The sequence below is a fragment of the Dermochelys coriacea genome, chromosome 2 (genome assembly GCF_009764565.3).
Source record: "Dermochelys coriacea isolate rDerCor1 chromosome 2, rDerCor1.pri.v4, whole genome shotgun sequence".
Classification (NCBI taxonomy): domain Eukaryota; kingdom Metazoa; phylum Chordata; order Testudines; family Dermochelyidae; genus Dermochelys; species Dermochelys coriacea.
The window spans coordinates 158,323,818-158,344,822 of NC_050069.1; the positions used below are offsets into that span (position 1 = coordinate 158,323,818).

Below are 21,005 nucleotides of genomic sequence, written 5' to 3' on the forward strand. Positions count from 1 at the left end.
GTTTGAATGGGATTTCCTGAGAGAAAATGGTTTCCATGAGAATGTTCCCACCATCTGGATTCCTGGGCTGTATCCCTGCCTCTGTGGGGTTTCTTGTCTGTTAGTTGGAAAAGGAGTCAGGACTGGTGTCTGATTTTGCCACCACCTGTCTGTGTGGGACCTTGGATAGGTCGCTTCCCTTCTCTGTACCTCAGGATCCCCATCTGTCCCATGGGAATAGGGACAGTTTTCTAACTCTGGGCAGCAGTGAGCCTGGGTGAGATAAGGGGCGTTAAAGCCCTCTGTAAAGGAGAAAGGGGTATTTCCAGGTATTGAGTGCCAAGGAATTCTAAACTCTGCTAAAATGTCTGGTCTACAGAAACAAGAAATAGTTGGGGCCAAATTATAATCATTGTCTGTTTTAGCACCCATTCAGGAATTTGACTCCCACTGAGCCATAGAGAGGTGGAGCAATTTGCCCCAAATCCCCCAGGTCAATAGGAAAACCAGCAATGGAACCAATAGGAAAATCAGCAATGGAACCCAGGAATCCTGACTCCCAATCCCCTGGTCCTGTCACTACAGCAGAGCACACTCCCTCTCAAAGGCAGGGGGACCGGACATGAGGGCCTGGTTGTAATGGCCAGCTGTGGGAGGGAGTGTGCAGCAGTGGTTTGTGAAGGGGCCTGGAAATAAGGACAGCTGGGTCCCATCCATGGCTCTGACACCTGATGTGACCCTGAGCCAGTAGCTTCCCCTCTCCAGGCCTGTTTCTCAACAGTAGGGTTGGGATATGTAAAGTGCCAGGATGTCAGGAGCCAGGAGGCGCTGTCACCTCTGAACTAGGAAAATGTCCTGTACCCCCTGCTGCTGGCTGAGTTTCTCCGTCCCTTGGCAATAAGACAGACTCTTGTTTTCACAGCCAGTCGATCGCCCAGTGTCATCACCCTACCTGCTGGCTGGACAGGGCAACTCCTCAGGTCACCACCCTCTCCAGCCTGCCTTGGCCTTGGAGAGTGAGGAGGAGGGTGAGGGACAGTTGACGACCCTGAACATCCACCATCCATCGTGCCATCACCTAGAGCAAGTGAGTGGCATTCGGGTTCCTCTGTGGCGTCCCCTGTCTGTCTGGGGAGAGGCAGAAAGAGGGGGAGAGAATCTCTCCCATAGGAGATTGGGTTTGTAAACCACCCCCAGGAGCCCCTCACTCTCAGACCGGGGAGGGGCTTCTCCAGAGCTGTCTCTAGTGTGTTTAGAAAGGTCCTGGCAATAGGACTCCCAGCCCTTCACTTGTGGGACACTGTTCCCCAGGTTGAGAGTCTCTGAGTTGGGCCAGACATTGTGAGCTGCTGAGCATGGAAATCAATGGGAAACGAGGGGGCCCTGGGCTTGCTATGCCTAGGGACTTTGACATGGGGAATGGTTTCCCAGGAGAAGTCCAGACTCCTGGGTTCTGTTCCTTCTCTAGCCTGGGGGTGGGAGTGTGGCCTGGGATGGCAGGAGGCAGCTGCTTGACCAAAGTGACCAATGGTCTTTCTGACTGACCCCAGTGCTCGAAAAGGAAGAGACTCCTCGGGTATTGCAGCACCAGGGATGACAAGGGGGAATGTTGGGAGCAGATCATGCAATGAACTCCTGCCAGTGTGTGTAGCTTGCACTCCCTGAACCCCTGTCAGGGGAGGAGGAGCTGCTCTGGCTGGGGCAGGGATGGGGAGGGACCAAAAAGGCTGGTTAGTGAGAGGCTCCCTTGACCCCAAACTCACGCCTGCTCCCCACTTGGTTCCAGGATGGCCAGACTCCTGAGGATGTTTAGGAAGAATGCTCTGCTGGTGGCCCCAGAGCCTGAGGGAAGCAGCTGCCATCTTCCCAAGGAGCAGAGCGACCCCTCTGTCCCCGCTGGCGGGGAAGGAGCTCCCAGTCGGGCCAGGAGGTGGGGGGCCCAGCCTTCTGGTGGAGGAAACCCACTCCCAGCGCAGGTGCTGAGGTGGGAGAGGCCCCAGCCAGGCCGAAATGGAGCTGGCCCAGGGTGCGGCTGGGCGGGCAGGGTGGCTCTGGGGCTTGTTGTGTGGGTAACACCTGCCCCAGGAGCCCAGCCCTGATTTCCAGCAGGAGGCATTGCCCTGCCCGGTCACTGGGGACCTTCCAGCCTCCCCAGGGCAGAAGGTGGAGGATCTCTGTCCCAGCACCAGCAGCTCGGCCCGCTCCCCATGGGACAGCAGCAGCGCCTGGGACTCGGGCAGCAGCAAGGCCAATGGGCACCGCTGCTTTGTTCCAGGTGAGGAGCCAGGCTGGGCTCGAGGAGGGGGTTGTGAACACCCTGGGCCCAGGCCCTTGACCAGTGCTATGGGGGCGGGTCCCCAGCCCAGGTGTCTGGCCTGAGCCATGTGAACCCCACTGACACTAGATGCTTTGGTCACTTTGGTCCTTGGTGCTCACAGGGAGACCAGGACAGTGAGTGAGTGAGGGGGTCTCTTTGTTATGGGCTCCTGAAGAAGTAGTGGGCTGAAGGCATCACTGAGAGAGGAGAGTGTGGGGCCCGATCTACCCTAGATCCCAGAGGTGGGAAGGGGGCACATTGCCCCATCATGCCTTGTCCTTCCCCCGAGTGGCATCAGGAGTCACCCTGTCCCCTTCTCTCCCTTGTGCAGGGACCCCTAGGGACTCCAAGGAGGAGGAGGAGGAATGGGTGGACGTGGCCACAGAGGAGGCTGCTCTCAAAAACATCTGAGAGCGGCTCCAGGGCCAAGAAAAGGTACAAACGTTCCCCATCTGGGCTGGAACTGAGATTGTCCTGCCCCTTCCTAGCATCCCCACCCCCTGCAGAGGGTCTTGTCTCTCATGATCCACCACCCCAATGGGGACCTTTCTCCTCCATGATCTGGGACCCCCAAGATGGGGGTGTTTGTCACACACCAGCCAGGGTCTCCTCCCCACACAAGCTCTGACCCTGCTTGTGTGGGAGTCGTGGGTGATTTGGACAATGGGCGGGTCCCCACTATCCGTTCAGGCCTGAGTCCTGCAGCTGGCGTGGGTGGGGCAGGGAGGTCCCTGGCTACCTGGCTCTCTCTCCCCTAAACCCACTCCTGGTGGGTGCAGAATGAGGCCCAGCAGCTCATGTTCCTGCACGCCACCCACCCCGCGTGTCTCGCTGCACAACGGAGGGGGCAGGACACATTGGAGCCGCAGTGCTGCAAGGCGGCTGTGGTGGAGAGGATTGTGGTGAGCGAGACACCGTGCCTGGCAGCTGGAGGGAGGACAGAGACATGGGAGGGGCAGGGGTCTTCCCGGGCCAATGAATGGGGGATGACTGGTGCTGGAGGGGCAGCTGAGGGCAGGGATTGCTGGGGCTGAAGATTGGGGAGAAGAGACGGGAGAAATTCTGAGATTGGTCACTAGTGGGCGGGAATGGGAGGAGTGGGAGGCAGGTAGGGGGATCCTGCTAGCTGTGTGGGGGGCTGGCTGTGTAATCTTCTCACTAGGAAGTGTCAGCGAGGCCCAAATCTAACACACTCCTTTAGGTCTCACAGGAGCTCATTGAGGAGCTGCCTGATAACTCTCCACCCGGCGCCGTGCTCGCTAACTCCCTGATTGCTGTGGGGAACCCCAGGTACCGAGACCCTCTTGCCCGGTTCCCCTAACCCAGGTGCTGCTCAGGCCCAGGGCTGGGAGTCACTGTCCCTCCCACTCCCAGGTCACCTCCCAAGGGTGGCTCCTCTGGCTGAGGTGATGGGAAGGTTCCCTCTCTCCTGCTGTGCTGTTCTTTTCACTCCAGTAACATTGCAATGGCTTTGGGGAGAGGCTCACTTCCAGGATCAGACGCAGGAGGGGCAGCAGGGTCCAGGGAACAGGCGCTATTCCTGCCCTGCCACTGTCTGTCTGGGAAACCTTGGCCTTATCATTCCCTGGCTCGGTGCCTCAGTTTCTATTCTCGCTGGCCTCTGCCTATTTCCCTGCAGTTTCACCCCCATGTTGGTGCCAGTCCCACCCCCGCACTGCACAGTCTAATACCGGCTCCTTTCTCTTGCCAGCACCATGACACCTGCCCTGGAGCCAGAACTGGAGACCCACCTCCTTCGAGCTGCCCTACACACCGTCTTCACCCTGCGCACGGAGAAGGACACCACCCAAGTCCAGGTAGATCATGCTAAAATCATGGATTGAAGAGCCAGCTGTCATCCTGCCACATATCTTTGCTAATTGCCTGTAGTGGGATGTGAATGAGAGAGGCCAGGATATGCGTTTGGGGGTCTCACCAGTGCTTCCCAGAGACCCCTCTTCCCATCTTGTGGAAGGTGTAGCCCCAGTTTCCCTAACTCTGACCCGTGGCTCTCCCTTGCTTTGCAGGATCTGCATACTGTCTTGCCAGACCTCCTGGATACCATGCTGGGGAACCTGCTGGCAGAGTCCCCAGACACAGCCAGGCTCCACTACATCTTGGAGGTGAGCCCCATGAGATGGGTGGGGCAATTTTACCTTAACTCTTAGATCCATTTTCCAGTCTGTCCTCCTAGCTGGGCCCCCAGTGGGCTGTCCTTGGTCAGGGCAGTCAGTGCAATGCAGTGTCAGGTCCTTCCTCCTTGAAGGACAGAGGAAGGAGCTGGGACTTTTTAAGCCAGAGCTCTGCCTGGTTCTGTTGAGCATGAACCACAGGGTCCCGGCTGGCCTGGGGAGTGAGAGTCTGAACCCCCTAACCCTGTGAGCTCCATGAGATGGCCCTCAGAGAAGAGTCACAGGCTCGTTCCTAGAGAAACAGGAGGACCCCGGAGAATCAGCCCTTCTCTCCAACGGGCCCTGAGATTCCTGGGGGGATTGTGCTCACACTCAGTCCCTTCATCCAGCCAAGGACTTGAGAGCGTGGGAGGGGTGAGGGGTCTGTCTCCTTCCTGGTGAGCTGTTCAGGAATCAGGAGTTCAGAGAGGATGGGACCAGCCCCGACACCGAGCATTGTCCCAATCTAGAGAGACAATGACAAGTTGTGACCTGCAGGATACAAGCATCATCCTGGGGGCCACAATCCCCTTCTAAAGCTCTGCGATCAATGACTCAGATATTCCACCCCCACACAATGTCTCAGCCCACTGGGGATGGGGAGGGGCTCATTAGCACAACACATGCCCCTGCCCATTCATCCTGAGCTGCCTCCTTTCCCCACAGCACATTAACTACTGGATTGTGTCCAGGGTGCGGCAAGAGAGAGCCAGGGCCATTAGGAGCAGCACGGCCCTGCTCAGATCCACCAGCACCCTCCCTGAGTTTGACATAAGTGGCCTCTGACCCCAGCTTCCTGACTCCAGGCATGGGTGGGCTGGCTCCGAGGGGCTGTAGGATCTGCTGCTGCAGGGGCTGTGGGTTAGGAGTGTTCCTCTTGGGGAGGCAGAGTCAGAGCAGAGAATGAGCTTGGCTTGAGTCAAATTCTTCTTGTCCTGGTTAAGTGGGGACTCAGGGGTTTGAAGGGGACCATGCTTCAGGTTCATGCCTTCCTGTCATCCTGGAGCAGCAAATCCTCATGGAGGGCCCTGGCCACATCCCTGTGCTCCAGGCTCCCTTGTGGGCAGACAAAATTAAGGGTCTAGCTCTAGCTCCTATCCTCTAGCATCTCCTGCAGAGGGGCTATGGGGAAGGAGAGTCCTGGCCTGGGGGGGACTGGGAACTGCAGGAAAATGCTGATGGAGTCCCCTCTCCCTTCCATTAGAGCTCAGCAGAATTCCCCAGGATGGGTCACCATGTGGCACAGCTGGCTGTGTTCATCGGTGACCCAGCCAAGGACATCATCCGGCAGGCCAGGGAGGGGGTTTACCGGCTCTACTAGGTGCTCCTGCACCAGAGGGGTAAGGAACCCAGCTGGGAAATGGCACCTGATAGAAGAGTGAGACTGGGGCCCCAGCCAATTTCTCTCAGACTGACCCTGGCTGGAGGATGAGTCTCTCTCTCTCTCTCTCCCTCTCTCTCTCTCTTTCTGTGTTCTGCACCACCCCCTGCAATTCTTTTGGGCCAGGCACACAGCAAGGACTGTGCCCACTGTGCAGCCACCAATGGGATTGCAAGGACACAAGCACTGCAACCAGAATAAGTAAGTGTGTGTGTGTGTGTGTGCGTGTGCATGTCTCTCTCTTTCCCCGGGCTGACCATCCATGAGGCTGAAGATTTGTGGTGCTGGGACTGGCACCAGGACAGCAGGCTCCTGGGCTACAGGAACACAGCCAGGGTGGGGGAGGTAAGGACACTCTGCCAGGGCATGAGACGGCTCAGGGAGTGGGGGTGGCTGGGTCCCCTGCAGTGGCTGCCTCTTGGGGCCACTAGATGGAGAAACTGTTCTAGCCCCAGGATTTGGAGCCTGGTTCGGGGCCATCTGCTAATGCCCCACGTCCTGTTGGTTTGAGGTCTTTGGAAAGTTCTTCTCGGAGGGGCAGAGAAGATCCTTCCTTCCTCCGGACGGCACTGCTGGCCATCCACAACCCCCTGCTGCGTGTCTGCCAGGCTGGGCTGCTCCTCACCTACTCCCTCCTGGGGGAAGCCCAGCAGCTGGCGGGGGACAAGGTAAGCAGCTGCATTAGACTCAGGAGACTGGGGCGGGGCCCAAGCCTCATTCCCATCCTATGGCCATTGGCTGGCCTGGCAGCAAAGAGCCTGGTGCGGAGTGAGAGTCAGAGCAGGTACTACTGGGAAGGGAGATGAATTCACCTCCATGAGCAGGAGGGAGCCAACTTGTCCCCAGAGCAGCTCCAACCCAGCTCTTTAGCAAGGCTAATTAATGACAAGCGTTACCTCCTCATGGACTTATGTTATTAGGACATGGCGCTATCGCTCTTGGGAAGGGCAGCAAAGTCCCCTAAGTGCCTTCTGTGAGCCTCTCCTGTCCCACAGGGCCACACCCAGTTCCCAGTGGCTTAGTGTCCGTGTCACCAGAGCCACCACCCAGAGTTGCTCCCATCACTGGCAGCCTGGGAGGCCAAGGACTGACGGATGATGGTGACTGACCAGCCAGGGCTGAGGCACATGGGCGGGGGAAGCTTGTCCTGCTGCTGGCAGGGCTGGAGCCACTCTAGAGAGAATGGGAGGATTCAGTGTGCAGGGACTGCTGATCTGGCCCCAAAGAAGGGGGCGTACACACACCCAGAGAGGGTTACCAAGCCCAGAAGGGGTCTGCAGGCTGAGCAAGAGCCCCAGCGATGGCAGAAGGACTTCTTTCTGTGGAAAGACCTCTTTGGACTTTTAATGTGAGACAAGCTGGGCCCCAGAAGGGTGGACTAAAGGGTGACCTGGCCGGAAGGCTGAGTTACCAGGCAGAGAACCTGCCATGGGGCTGGAGCGACCATGGATGGGGGATACTAGCCCAGCGAGAGGGCTGTGGTGCCATGCCTGGCCACCAGGGGGACACGTAACGATGAGTAGATTCATTTATGATTGGCATAGTCAGGAGGATTGAATTTCCCCTGTGATCCGTGAGGGCTGTTAGAAGTCTTGGTTGCTGAACGAAGGTCTGCTCTCCCAAGCGGGTGTATCAAGGGACCAAGCTGGTCACTGGATTTCCCACTTCAGTTCCAGGGACTGGTTAAGCAGCCAAACCAGCTCTAGGGGTTTCTCCAGCAGCTCCTAAAAAACCAACAGAAGCAGAAGGAAGTGCAGGCGGAGCTACAGACTCAGCAGCAGCAATATCTGTGAGAGATCCTGCAAAGGGAAATCAACCCAGGATCTGTATGCCCATGGACAAAAAGAGCAGACACGGAGAGCATGCCTGGGCTGTGCTGAGAAGGTTAGCCCAGGAGAGCAGGGCATGAGAAAGTGTACAAGCATGGCCTAATGCCAAGATGTGGACAAGAGTTCTTTGTTTTTGGTTCAGAGAAGCAGACCATATCAAAAGACACGGCCTGCTTAGGAAATTGCTGAGTGGCAAAAGGAGGGGCCAGGGCCCCAAGAAGTTAGAAAGAAAGGAGGTGTCCTCTAACAGAAACCCATATGAGGCAAGCAACATGGAGGTGGCAGAGATGGCCTTTAACCTTGCAGACCCTCCACCAACACACCCTGTCGGGTGCTGCAGGGAGGTGAAGGACAAAATGGTGGCCCAGAGACAAAGCAGACTGAAGTAGGGACAAACACAAGAGTGGAGCAGTCCATGGTGGGTTCTCAGACCCTGATGGAAAAGGTTTTGGGGGGATACAGCAGCAGCAGTAGCAAAAAGGCTACAGAAGAAGCTAAAGGCTTCAGAACAGGCTGTGCAGGCAGTGGTTAATGAGAATGAGTGGCTGCAGGAAGAGCGTTGGGATACTGCGGAAGAGAAGGATTGCCTCTTTATTCTGGTGAGCGAGCTGGCAGGGGAGCTGGAGACGTGCGTGCAGGCTGTACAAGTGCGCAGCTGATGACAGCGACGAGATGATGAGGGATGAAGCTTGGACAAGAATAGAACTTTTCCCCCAGGGGAAAGGTTCTAAGGAGGAGGGTATATAATGGGGGGCTTGGCCTGTGGGCTATAAAGCCTGGAGCTAGGTCAAATGGATTACAGAGTGAGCTCCACCTGAGGGGAAAACCACAGCAAAGGTACAGGAGCAGGCCTAGCTGTTCAGTACAGGGCCTTGGGGCAGAACCTAGAATCCAGAGTAGGACTGGTTCTCCCATGGTCTCTAAGGAAGGGGATGTACAAGGCCATAGAAAGGGCTACCAAAACCAGCAAGGGTAGGCCGAGCCAAAGTCAGGCTGAGGAAGAGCCCCCAAAGGGACTGAAGACCTTGTTTCTGTTAAAGACATTTTTGGACTTTTAGTTTGGGATGAGCGTGACCCAGGAAGGAGTGGACTAAAAGATGGTCACCTGGCTGAAGGGCTGAGTTCCCAGCCAAAAAAACTGCCAGAGTGCCCTTGCGACTATTGGTGGGGGTGCTAGCCCAGCAAGAAAGCTGTGACACCAGGCCTTGCCAGGAAGGGGCACCTCTTGGTGAGTGAACTCTGTTACAAACCTGCTTCCATCATGAAAACAGCCTGGTATTGGAGAGTGGTGGGGATGGCCTATGGGAGAGGATGGCTGGAGTGGTCAGAAGGGAGCAAGGTCCAGTGATGAGAGCAGGGAACAGGTTGTACTGCAGCCCTGCCACTGAGTGGTAACGTGATCCTGGCCAGATCACTCTCTCACCTGGTGCCTCACTTTCTCTATCTCTGAAATGGGGATCATCCTGACCCACATTAAGAAAGTGTTTGATCCTCTGCTCTTGCTTCCCAAATCCCCACCCTCCTTGCCCCACACAGGCCTCTGCCCTGTTCCAAACTTCCATGCTAATGTTAGTGCCTGTGTCACCCCACAACTGCAAGGTCTCATGTACAGTCCCCTGCCAGCAAACAGAAGCCACCCCTAGATCCAGAACAGGAATCGTAGTTCCTGTGCGCTGCCCTGAATGGAATATAGACCATGGGCATGGGCATGGGGAAGGCCAACACTCACATCCAGGTAGATCATCAACCTACTCCTCTGTCCCAGGAGCAAGAAGGCCTCTGGTTCTTTCTCTCTTCGGTAGCTGGAGCTGCTAAGTTGGGGGTGCGGTGGGCAGAGATGGGAACAGGCCATAGGATTAATCAGGTGTCAGGGGGAGACTCCCCCTCCATGGGAGATGATATTTCCCCTCTGTGGGGAATCCCTTCCTTGCAGATGTTGTGCTTTGGTTCCTGGATTCTGCCACAAAGCCTAGCTCCCATCCCTAGCAGATTGCCTGTTCCCTATCCTGCTGTGCACCAGGCCCTCTGCAGAGAGCTGCTCTGGACTGCAGAGCCAGCTGTCATCCTGGCAGGTGTAGCCCCAGGTTCCATAACCTGACCCATGGTCTCTCTCCGCTGACAGGCTCTGAAGAAGGCCTGCCCAGAGACATGGATGCCATGCTGAAGAGCTCGCAGCAACCCCCAGCACAGACAAACTCCAGCACATCTTGGAGGTGAGCAGAATGGGCAAGGGCAGCAGGAATTCTACCTTAACCCTGGGGAAGCCTGGAAATGAGAGACTGGATGATCCACGTTTCCAATGTGTCCTGCTACCTGAGAGCCATTGGGCCACCCGTGGTCAGGGCAGTCAGTGCAGAGCAATGTTTATCCAGTTACCAATCCATGAGAGGACCTTATGATGTACCTGTATGGCACAATAATTCTGCATTGAATCAATTGATTCAATTGCTTATTCTTTGGGGTTCAGACCCTCTGTTCTCCCCCTGGGGTGACAGAACCCTGATTGTCACATCTGTTTTTCAGGCTGTGTCCTAGCCTCTCACACAGATATATGCTGCAGCCAGCCCAGCTCAGGGAGCAGTGGGGACAGATGATTTCATCCTGTCAAACCAAGCAACATGGGTCTCATTGAGGCTCAGATGGAAGATCCCATGCATCTCCTGGAGGTAAGAACCGTTCATTCTTCCTGCCACTTGGGGCTCTTGCAACAAACAGGGGGCTCCTGCTACATATCCTGGTTGGGAGCTTTCCCTATTCCCTGGATCCCAGCCCTGGTACAGAGACCTAGTTTTTGGGAGCAGCCACTCTCCAACCCTCCACCTGGAAACCTGCTGAAATTGTTTACCTAGGACCCATGAAGTTCAGCCCCACTTTGAGGCTCTACTCCTGAGGTCCTACTGGAGGATTCCCAGGAAAGCTAATTGGCCCCCTGGCCCTGTTTAAGACAGCAGCAGGAACAGGAAGCTGACTGAACACCAGGGCTGCTCCCTGTTCTGGACCGAGTGCTGCCTCTTTCTGCTGCCACTCCCCTGGCTTGATTTCCTGGCATCTGATTTGTGGTTGTGATCCCAAGTTTGTCTTCTGCTTCTGATCTTCCAGGATCCTGACCCAGCTGACTCTTGACTCCTGTCATGTGAATGTGGACTCTGGCTCTGACCAGTAGGTCTGGCTGCCCTTGACCCAGCCGTGACATTGACTTTTGTACAATTTCTCCAATGCCTTTTTCTGCCCTCCAGCAAGATACACCAGTACCTTGACTCCCAAAGTCCTAGTTGCCTCCTATTCATGGGCTAAGGGGTAGTGCTTGTATTGGCCCCACCTCCGCCCCCACCCAGCTGCTTTTCCTATGGGAATCTCCCTCGAGCAGAGGAGAAATCTGCTCTTCTCTTAGGATCAGTCCCAGCAGTAATTCCACCCACCCTGGCCTCAGCTCAGCTACTTTGTTTACCTGGGATCAGGGACCACTTTTGAAGCCCTTAGCATGGCGGTGGAGGTAGGAACAGAGGCTGAAGCTCCAGCAGTTTCCACCAAAAAACACCACCCTGTCTTTCTATGGTCTGACTAGGGCTCACCATCCATCTTGGAGCTGAACATCAGGTGGGAGCTGATAGATTGTCCTTGGTGGGCCAGGTTCTTGTGTGTGATGGAGCTGTGTGCCAGAGAGGGCTAGGAGCACATGCACTACACAGGACCGGGCTAAACAGCCTGTAATGCTAGGTGAGTACAACCACGGCCATATATAGACACCTTGGGCATCCGTGGGGACTGAATCTGGGCACTTCGGTGTCAAAGGCACAACTCACTCCAACTTGAGTCATTACGGTAGTGACCCCTGCCAGCCCCTCTGAGGGGGGTCAGTATTATCTCTGTTAGCTGACGCACAGGGATGGAAAGCAACTGGCTGCAAGGTCCCACACCACGTCACTGACAGAGGCAGGAAGGAAGATGGTACTGATACCAGTCCAGCTCCAACCACTGGACTCCACCCACTTTCAAAGCCAGAGAACCCAGGAGCCCTGACTCTGACAGCTAGGCCTTAAATGTCAAGGCCAACCTCCCTCCCACTCAGGAAGCCATAGAAGGGACCATCTGATGAGCTCCCCTTTGCAATGCCACTGTCAGAGACCATTGCTAGTGGGTGCCAAGTAATTGAGCAGGGAACTCCTTGAGAGACTCCTAGAGACTCGCAGGTGTTTCACTGTGACCCTCTGGGAGCCGTGGAAAGTGTGCTGCATTGAAGAGAGTCTCCTGCTCTCACAAAGGATTTCTTTTCTTCTAGATAGTCGGTCAACCAGCAAGGCCAGTTTGCAGAATGTGGAAGAGCCATTTGGCGATGGGTTGGAGGATTCACCACGTAGGTGGCAGCAGCTTCAGTGCTTGGGGTCCGCATGGGCCAAGCCTCCACTCCTGACACTCCAGGCTAATCTCCCACTGCTGTCAGTGGGCCTTTGGCTTTAGCTGCTGGGCCTGCGTGCCTAGACAGAGGACTCAGGTATTTCCATCAGGCTGCTCAATGCAGCCATCCAAAGAAGGAAAGAAGAATGGAAGTGAAAGAGCAAAGCTGGACCATCCGCTGAGCTGCTGCAATCAAGTGAGCAGAGCCGGGGAGAGAAGAGGGAGAACTCGAAGGTGACTGGCGGCAGTAGGGAGGAGAAGCAGTTTGGGAGCCAGGAGAGTAAATATAAATAGTTATTGATGAATACTGCAGGCTTTGTCTTATGTGGTGAAGGGTTGAAAATGGGTCTCTTTACTATCACCCTAAACTTTAAAATAGCTGTGTATGATGAACGGGCAGGTCTATAAAGGTAAGAGGTCACTCTAGGGGCTTGAAGTCCCAGATTCTGTCGCTGTTGCATGCTTCTACCAGCTGATCTCAACCCAACAAATCCCTCAGGTGGTAGCAGTAATGAGCTCTTGTCCTCTTTTTCTGGACTAGCCTCTAGGAAAAGGACACGATACATGTGGCCAAGGAAATAGAGAGACATGGGACTTGAGGACTTGAGCTGCAATGGATCCTCCTGTGCATCAGCTGAGTGGGCAACCTCTCTACTGCCCTATCTTGTTTCCAGCCCACATGCACTGAGGAGGAGGTGATGGACTTACCCCAAAGGTAGGGGTGGGAGGAGGCAGAGTGAAGAGGTGATCAGAGAGCCATCCCATACCATTCCTCCAAGAGTCACTCCCTGTACAAGAGGTATGGAATAAGGTCCTGTCTCCCCCAACTGCTCGGAGGAATCCTCTCACGGAAATCTGTGCAGGGCGTTATGCATCTCTACAAACAGGTCACTTTGCGTGGTGTTGTCAAGAAGCTGGACACCCCTTGGCAGCTCTTTTTAGAGCAACATTAACTCCCACAGGGATTTCTGCTCTAAATGTTCCGGGCCTGAGGGAAGGATTCTGTGGGAAACAGGCCTTGCCCTTGTTCCAATCCAGGCTCTGCTGTTCTGATGCTGCAGAGCTGATAGGGAAGGCTTGAGGGTTCCTGGAGAGCATGCTGCAACACCAGCAATCCCATGCTGCCTTAGCCCTGGAGACCTGTTCTCTTTCTCCCCCGGCACCTTGCAATGGAGTGAAGAGAGGGACATGTGAGATGGAGTCTCTTCCCAGTTTACAGATAACCGATCCCGCAGTAACACAAGTGTGGACTCAGGGGAATGCTGTGCTCCGGTGTATGTGGCCTGCAAGATACTCACTCGTGAAGGGAAGCAACACTGCTCTTGGCAGTGAAATCTGGGCAATAAGAAAGAGGAGTTGGAAATTCTCCATGGGGAGGGAAATGTGTATGACTGGAACGTTAGTGTTGCTGGTTACAACCCATTGAGGTAGTGGAGAGAGAGTAAAAAAATGGTGGGCAGGGTGGCACTTTACATTAAACCAGCGGTTCTCAAACTGTGGGTCAGGACCCCAAAGTGGGTTGCAACCCCATTTTAATGGGGTCACCAGAGCTGGCTTGGACTTGCTGGGGCCTGGGGCCAAAGCTGAAGCCCGAGCCCCACTGCCTGAGGCTGAAGCCAAAGCCTGAGGGCTTCAGCCCTGGGCAGTCAGGCTCAGGTTGCAGGCCCCCTGTCTGAGGCTGAAGCCCTTGGGCTTCGATTCTGGCCTCCCCATGTAGGTGGTGGGGCTCGGGCTTTCGCTTGCCCCTCGCACTTGGAGTGGTGGGGCTCAGGAGGTCTCAGGCTTCGATTCCCCCCCTTCTGGGGTCGTGTAGTAATTTTTGTTGTCAGAAGGGGGTCTCAGTGCAACAAAGTTTGAGAGCCCCAGGACCTCGAATGGACAGGGATCAATCTGCTAACTAACACAACCCAGCAGATGAACCAGTGGGGGGCTGGCACAGTTTACTGAATCCAAACCAGTGAGCAGAAATGTTTCTCCTTGTGTTGGACCAGGCATGCAGCGAGGACTCTGCCCACTGTGCAGCCACCGATGGGATTGGAAGGACACAAGCACTGCAACCAGAATGACAAGTGTGTGTGTGTGTGTGTGTGTCTCTCTCTCTCTCTCTTTCCCAGGGCTGACCAACCATGAGGCCGAAGACTTGTGGTGCTGGGACTGGCACCAGGACAGCAGGCTCCTGGGCTACAGGAACACAGCCAGGGTGGGGGAGGTAAGGACACTCTGCCAGGGCATGAGATAGCTCAGGGAGTGGGGATGGCTGGGTCCCCTGCAGTGGCTGCCTCCTGGGGCCACTAGATGGAGATACTGTTCCAGCCCCAGGATTTGGAGCCTGGTTCTGGGCAATTTGCTAATGGCTCACGTCCTGTTGGTTTGAGGTCTTCTGCCCCCCTCTCCCTCCAGGTGGAAGGTGAACTCTGGTGGAGGGAGCAGGGAGGAGCTCACTAGAGGAACTTTTGGTTTTTGGACTTAGGAACTGAGATGGAGGCTTGTGACGGTCTTTGCTCATGGGGAGCGAAGCCTAGTGGTCAGGGTTTTGGCCCTTCAACATGCAGTGGTGGGGGGCTTGATAGGGGAACCCAGGGTCTCCCACTTCACCAGGCTCTGGCCCAGGTCCCCCTGAGAGCAACACAAGGGTCTGACACAAAGGAGCACCTTAAGGCTGCCCTCCCGGGCCACTTCCTACCACACCACTATTGTCCAAAGTACGCAGTCTATCACAGGAGGCTCTGAAGAGAGACAGCTCACTCCTTGGCACCTCTTCACTGCTAGGCAACTCTCTCCCTCTTGGGATAGCAGCTGCCTCCTCTCATGACTTGGCACTCCAGCCAGGCCAGTTCCTAGCTTCTCCCTTTCCACGGTAGTCCGTAAACAAAAGCCAGGGAATCAACACCCAAAAAACTGGTTAGTAAGTGTGAAAGGGAAATGCTTCCCTCTCTGTGTATAACAGAGGCAGGTCTCTTCCCTCAGGGAGGGACCTTCAGGTAGTTGCTGAGGGAGAGATCCTGCCTTCCCTCAGGACCTGCAAGATTAAGGTGCCTCCTCTTGTCTGTTCTGCTCCCTTTTAAATCCTCCCGCAGTCTGTGCATCCCCTGCATGTGTGTTGGGGTGGGGCTGGCTGAGACAGAGCAGCTCCTTACCCCCTTGTTACCCAGTGTGAGGTATGTATTGCCCATCACAAGTTCAAACAGAGGAGAAAAAACCTTGAAGTTGCAGCTTTCCATACTGTTAATGGCTAACAAGCCTAGCAGGCCTGAAAACCTATTTTTGAAAGTAGAGCTTTTTATTATAGACTTTCAGATGACATGGTCACTTCTGGTTTTCAAAGCAGTTCCTTCTGTTTTAGCCTGTTTGGCTGCTTAAGTGGCTCCACCACCTGGAGTCTGTTTTGTTTTTGTTTTTTTCCTCCTGGTGTTTGCCGTATCAGTGACTGAGTTGGCACATGATGCTTCTGGCAGTGCACAAGCACACTCAGCTGCAGTTGCAGGCCCTCAAAAGACAGTGTCCTGCTTCTTTTTGTTGAGATGTCTTCTCTTCCTCTTGGAGACCATGGGGTGGTTATGAGAGCTTGATCAGAAATGGCTTTCCCGTCCTGCAAAACTTTGAGATTTGCCATTCTGCATGGGTTTTCCCATTCCACATCAGAACGAAACTGAGACTTTTCCAAGTTTTGCATGGAAAAGGAGGAGGGAGGGAGAGAGAGCAAGAGAGACCCCAGCACCAGAATAGCCAACAGTGAGACTGCTCACCTAGTATGTGTGACAGAGGTTCAAATTCCAGGTCTGAAACATGACTGCTATAGCAATTCCCTTGGGAGTAATTAGTGTCCACCAGCTCCACTAGCCCCTGATACACAGGGATTGTGCAAAGAGAAAGCAGAGTTCAAATGCATTACTTTTCAAACAAAATACTGGAATCTGCCACTATCATCTTCTAAGGTATTACAGTTAGAAGCCTGTCTACCTTAGATTTGGTGGGGTTGGAGCATAGGTGCTGGAACTAGGGTGGCTTGAAGTGGTTTCATCACATACATGGTTTACAGTTTGATTCAATGGCTCTCAGCATTCCCTCCACCCCTGCGTTGTACAAATTTTTCCAACAGCCCTGGGAGATGCTTAAAAGGAAACAAAAAAGACAACTGGATACATATTTTGGAAAAAAAGCATTTGTCAAAAGTAGGGCTGTCAATTAATCACAGTTAACTCACATGATTGACTCAAAAAAATTAATCATGATTAATCGCACTGTTAAACAATAGAATACCAATTGAAATTTATTACACATTTTGGGATGTTTTTCTACATTTTCAAATATATTTATTTCTATTCCAACACAAAATACAAAGTGCACAGTGCTCACTTTATAATTATTTATTTTTATTACAAATATTTGCATTGTAAAAATGATGAACAAAGTGTAACATACAAATGTAGATATTTTTGTTCTGTTTTGTTACATAACTGCACTAAAAAATGTCACCTAAAAGTGAGAACAAGCATTCACATGGCACTTTTGTAGCTGGTGTTGCAAGGTATTTACGTGCCAGATATGCTAAACATTCATATGCCCCTTCATGCTTCGGCCACCGTTCCAGAGGACATGCTTCCATGCTGGTGATGCTCATTTAAAAAAAAATGTGTTAATTAAATTTGTGACTGAACTCCTTGGGGGAGTACTGTATGTCTCCTGTTCTGTTTTACCCACATTCTGCTATATATTTCATGTTATAGCTGTCTCGGATGATGACCCAGCACATGTTCATTTTAAAAACACTTTCACAGCAGATTTGACAAAATGCAAAGAAGGTACCAATGTGAGATTTCTAAGGATAGATACAGCACTCGACCCAAGATTTAAGAATCTAAAGTGCCTTCCAAAATTTGAGAGGGACGAGGTGTGGAGCATGCTTTCAGAAGTCTTAAAAGAGCAACACTCCGAAGCGGAAACTACAAAACCCAAACCACCAAAAAAGAAAATCAGCCTTCTGCTTGTGGCATCTGACTCAGATGATGAAAATGAACATGTATTGATCCACTCTGCTTTGGATCATTATCGAGCAGAATCCATCATCAACATGGACATATGTGTAAGTGGGGGAATGGTTCCGCTATTGTGAGGAACTTTCCTGGCTTATACATTTCCCCCGTGAAGTGGGCTAGCGAAAGGATCAGAGTCCTCGCTCCCACTCCCTTTACCCAATGGCCTCCCTGCCCTTGAGGACTCCCCTTCCACTCTTCTGTTTGGCAGAGTCCTCGTAACCCCAACAGTGCTGGGCCCAGGATTCCTGGGGGGCTCAACCTCCAACCCTGCAGTGGTCACCTAGGACAGGGGCTAGGGTGTCCCCACTCTGGGGTACTCTCTCTGCACTGGGCACTTCTCTGACCCACTGACCATTACATACAAGTTAAAGCAAATGCAAGTTATTTAATCAACAATTAATTCTAAAAAGAATAAGGAAAAATGGGAACGGTTAAAGGAAACGCATCACCCCGCTCTGTGGCAGGGAACATCACAAACAGTGTCTCTAGAATGTCCGGGCAGTTCACAGTCTGTTCCTTGTAAGTCCCAGGCCTTCTTCTTGGGCCCTGGCTGTGCTGCAGGGATGCTGTGGGGTGGATACTCGCTCAGGTGGTGGCCACACGCTCTCAGGCTCCAAGTGGTAGGACCCTTCTTCCCAGTATCGCCCCCGCCCTGTCTGGGTTATGATACAAGCCTGGCCTGCAGAGCCCCTTGGCTGAGGCGTCTCCCTATGCTGGGCCTGCTGTCCAGGGTCCCCCTCGCTCTCCCCAGCTGCTCACTGCACCCAGCTCCGGACTGCTCCAGCCCCAGCTGCACCACTCTGTCCCTGCACTGCTGCTGCTGCTGCTCTGCCTCCAGCTGCCTGGGCTGCTTCTCTGGCCCCTCTGGCTCTGGTTGCTGCAGCTCTGCTCCCAGTACAGGTCTACTCTGCAGGCTGCTTCTGTGACTCTGCTCCCAGCACTGACCGGCTTCCTGGGCTGCTTTTCTGGCCCCTCTGGCTCTGGTTGCTGCAGCTCTGCTCCCAGGGCAAGTCTGCTCTCTCTGGGCTGTGCCTCTGGCTTTGGGGCAGCAGCTCTGCTCCCAGGACAGGGTCTGCTCTCTCTGGGCTGTTTTTTTGGTCTCTCTGGCTCTGGCACAGCTCTGCTCCCTAGCTCAGCTTGGGCCCCTGCTTTCTCCTGAGCTCAGCCCCACTCTCTCTGATCCAGGCAATTCCAGCTCACACAGAGTTCAGGATCTGCCTGGCCTTCTGACTCCCTGATTAGCCTGCTCGCCCTGTCATTCAGGCTGACCTGGAAAATTGGCCTCTCCCCATTGTTCCTGGGGACTATCTGTCTCGGGGTCCTGGTTTCCCATAGACCCTTCCCCTTTTAGTACTGGGAGCTAGCCAACCACCCCCACTGAATGTTAGTAAGAGGGCAACAGTCCCCTTACACGTCTTCTGGAATGGTGGTTGAAGCAGGAAGGGACATTTGAATCTTTAGTGCATCTGGCATGTAAATATCTTGCGAGGCCGGCTACACAAGTGCCATGTGAATGCCTGTTCTCACTTTCAGGTGACATTGTAAACAAGACATGGGCAGCATTATCTCCTGCAAATTGTAACCAAATTTGTTTGTCTGAGCGATTGGCTGAAGTAGGACTGAGTGGACTTATAGGTTCTAAAGTTTTACATTGTTTTGTTTTTGAATGAAGTTATTTTTTGTACATAATTCTACATTTCTAAGTTCAACTTTCATTATAAAGAGATTGCACTACTGTACTTGTATTAGGTGAATTGAAATAGTCTATTTCTTTTGTTTTCTACAGTGCAAATATTTGTAATAAAAAAAGTGAGCACTGTATACTTTATATTCTGTTGTATTTTAAATCAATATATTTGAAAATGTAGAAAACATCCACAAATATTTAAATAAATGGTATTCTATTATTGTTTAACAGTGCGATTAATTGTGATTAATTTTTTTAATCACACAATTAATTGCAATTAATTTTTTTTACTTGCTTGACAGCCCAAGTCAAAAGTATAGTCCAGCAAAATTCCGTTTTGGTGAAAAGCAACTATCAGATAATTGGGATGTAAATGGCAATTTACAAAGTAGTGTCCTTTTCATCTATTGCGCAAAGCTGGAATTACATTTTCTTCATCTCCTAAGCGGCCTGAACCTTCTGACTCTCATGAATTTTCACATTTTCATTAAACCACATTTTAACTAGTTTATATTCTGAAACATTCAAGGATTTATCTTTAAATCTGAAAGTTAAAGGGATACAGTCAACTTAAAAATCAAATTAAATTCTTTACCAATGTTGCTAATAACGCCACAGATTACTAACAAATTTTAATATTTGTTCCTACTTCCACTCTTCGGTTACTTTTTGCATTTCTTTTTGCCTCGGTAATGAAAATAGAACCGTTAGTTTTGTTTATAGTCAGTTCCACTGTCAGGTTCTTAGTGTGGTGTTCAGGGATCCCTCAGCTCTTAAAATGCTTTATTCTGAGTCTAGTTCCAACTGACTGTGCATAACAAGAGCTTCACAGAGCCTCCTCAGACTCACTGTCTGGGAAGCTCAGTCCTTAAAGGCATTGCCTCCTAATATCACACTTAAGCCCCAGCCCTGCAACTGGATATATGCAGGGAGCAGATACCTGTGTGCCTATGCAGAACCCCACAAAACCCAGTAGGCTCTCTGTGCACACGAATGTGCAGACGGATAGATCCAATTCCAGAACTGTGACCATAATGCTTGGGTTCCACATACCCTAGGAGCATGTTTATTCATTTGCACTAGATTTTTATTCTCTTTAATTTGTGGAAACATATACACAATACTTTATTCAAGAGCACAGACAGATGGTCAGCTTGTGGTACCCTTACTCATGTTGAATGGTACTTAACTCACAATTGGTTCTATTGATTTCAAGAGACTCCCGAAGGAGTAAGGTACCAACCATTGTAAATGATCTGACCCTACCACTGTGTTTTTAAAAAAAGCATTGTGTACATTCTGTGGTATCAGACAACAATAAGTTAACTTGAGAAGCATAAATTATTTTACAGGAGTTACTTGTTTCACTGTGGGGGAAAATTGTTTCATCTCTCTAAATAATTTCTGATACCACTCATTATCGTAGGCTGATAAGTTTCTGAAAATCATGTCCTTTGCATCAGCATTGATCTAGATAACCAAATATTTTGTTTATTTTTGGCACTAAACAAACTCCCAGTTGGAAAAAGTAGTTCTGAGACAATATTGAGAAAGCAGCATAACCCTCAATTTTTCCAGTTAATTTTAAACCCTGAGAATAGAGCAAAAATGTTAATTACTTCCAGAAAGTTGGAAACAGAAGCTCCAGGTTTTTGAGGATGAGCATTATGGGCCTGATCCAGCACTCACTGAAGTAAATAGAAATTTATTATTAGTGTTTATTATTTGTATTATAGCACCAAAAGCCCCAATCATGGACCAGGATCCATTGTACTAGGTGCTGTACAAATATAGAACAGAATTGTTCTATTGATTTCAATGGGCATTGGATCAGACCCTATGTCAGGGGTGGCCAACCTGAGCCTGAGAAGGAGCCAGAATTTACCAATGTACATTGCCAAAGAGCCACAGTAATACGTCAGCAGCCTTGCCGATCAGCGCCTCCCCCTCCCTCCCCGCACTTCCTGATCAGCTATTTCGTAGCATGCAGAAGACTCTGGGGGTGTGGGGGAGCAGCGAGGGCATGGCCGGCTATTGGGAGGAGGCGGGAAGGGGTTGAGTGGAGACAGGGCCTGTGGCAGAGCCAGGGGTTGAGCAGTGAGTACCCCGTGGCCCATTGGAAAGTTGGCACTTGTAGCTCCAGCCCCGGAGTCGGTGCCTATACAAGGAGCCGCATATTAACTTCTGAAGAGTTGCATGTGGCTCCGGAG

General features: G+C 52.2%; 1 long non-coding RNA gene across 2 annotated transcripts; it reads left to right on the forward strand.

The window, feature by feature from the left end:
- Positions 1 to 2,022: 2,022 nt before the first annotated feature.
- LOC122458858 lies at positions 2,023 to 14,958 on the forward strand. Of its 2 annotated transcripts, none has more exons than XR_006279143.1 (3): positions 2,023 to 2,254; positions 7,525 to 7,530; positions 14,948 to 14,958. It is a non-coding gene; the product is annotated as an uncharacterized LOC122458858 (long non-coding RNA). The 2 variants fall into 2 exon arrangements; XR_006279142.1 differs by lacking the exons at positions 7,525 to 7,530; positions 14,948 to 14,958 and adding exons at positions 2,628 to 2,731; positions 3,076 to 3,349.
- Positions 14,959 to 21,005: the final 6,047 nt, after the last annotated feature.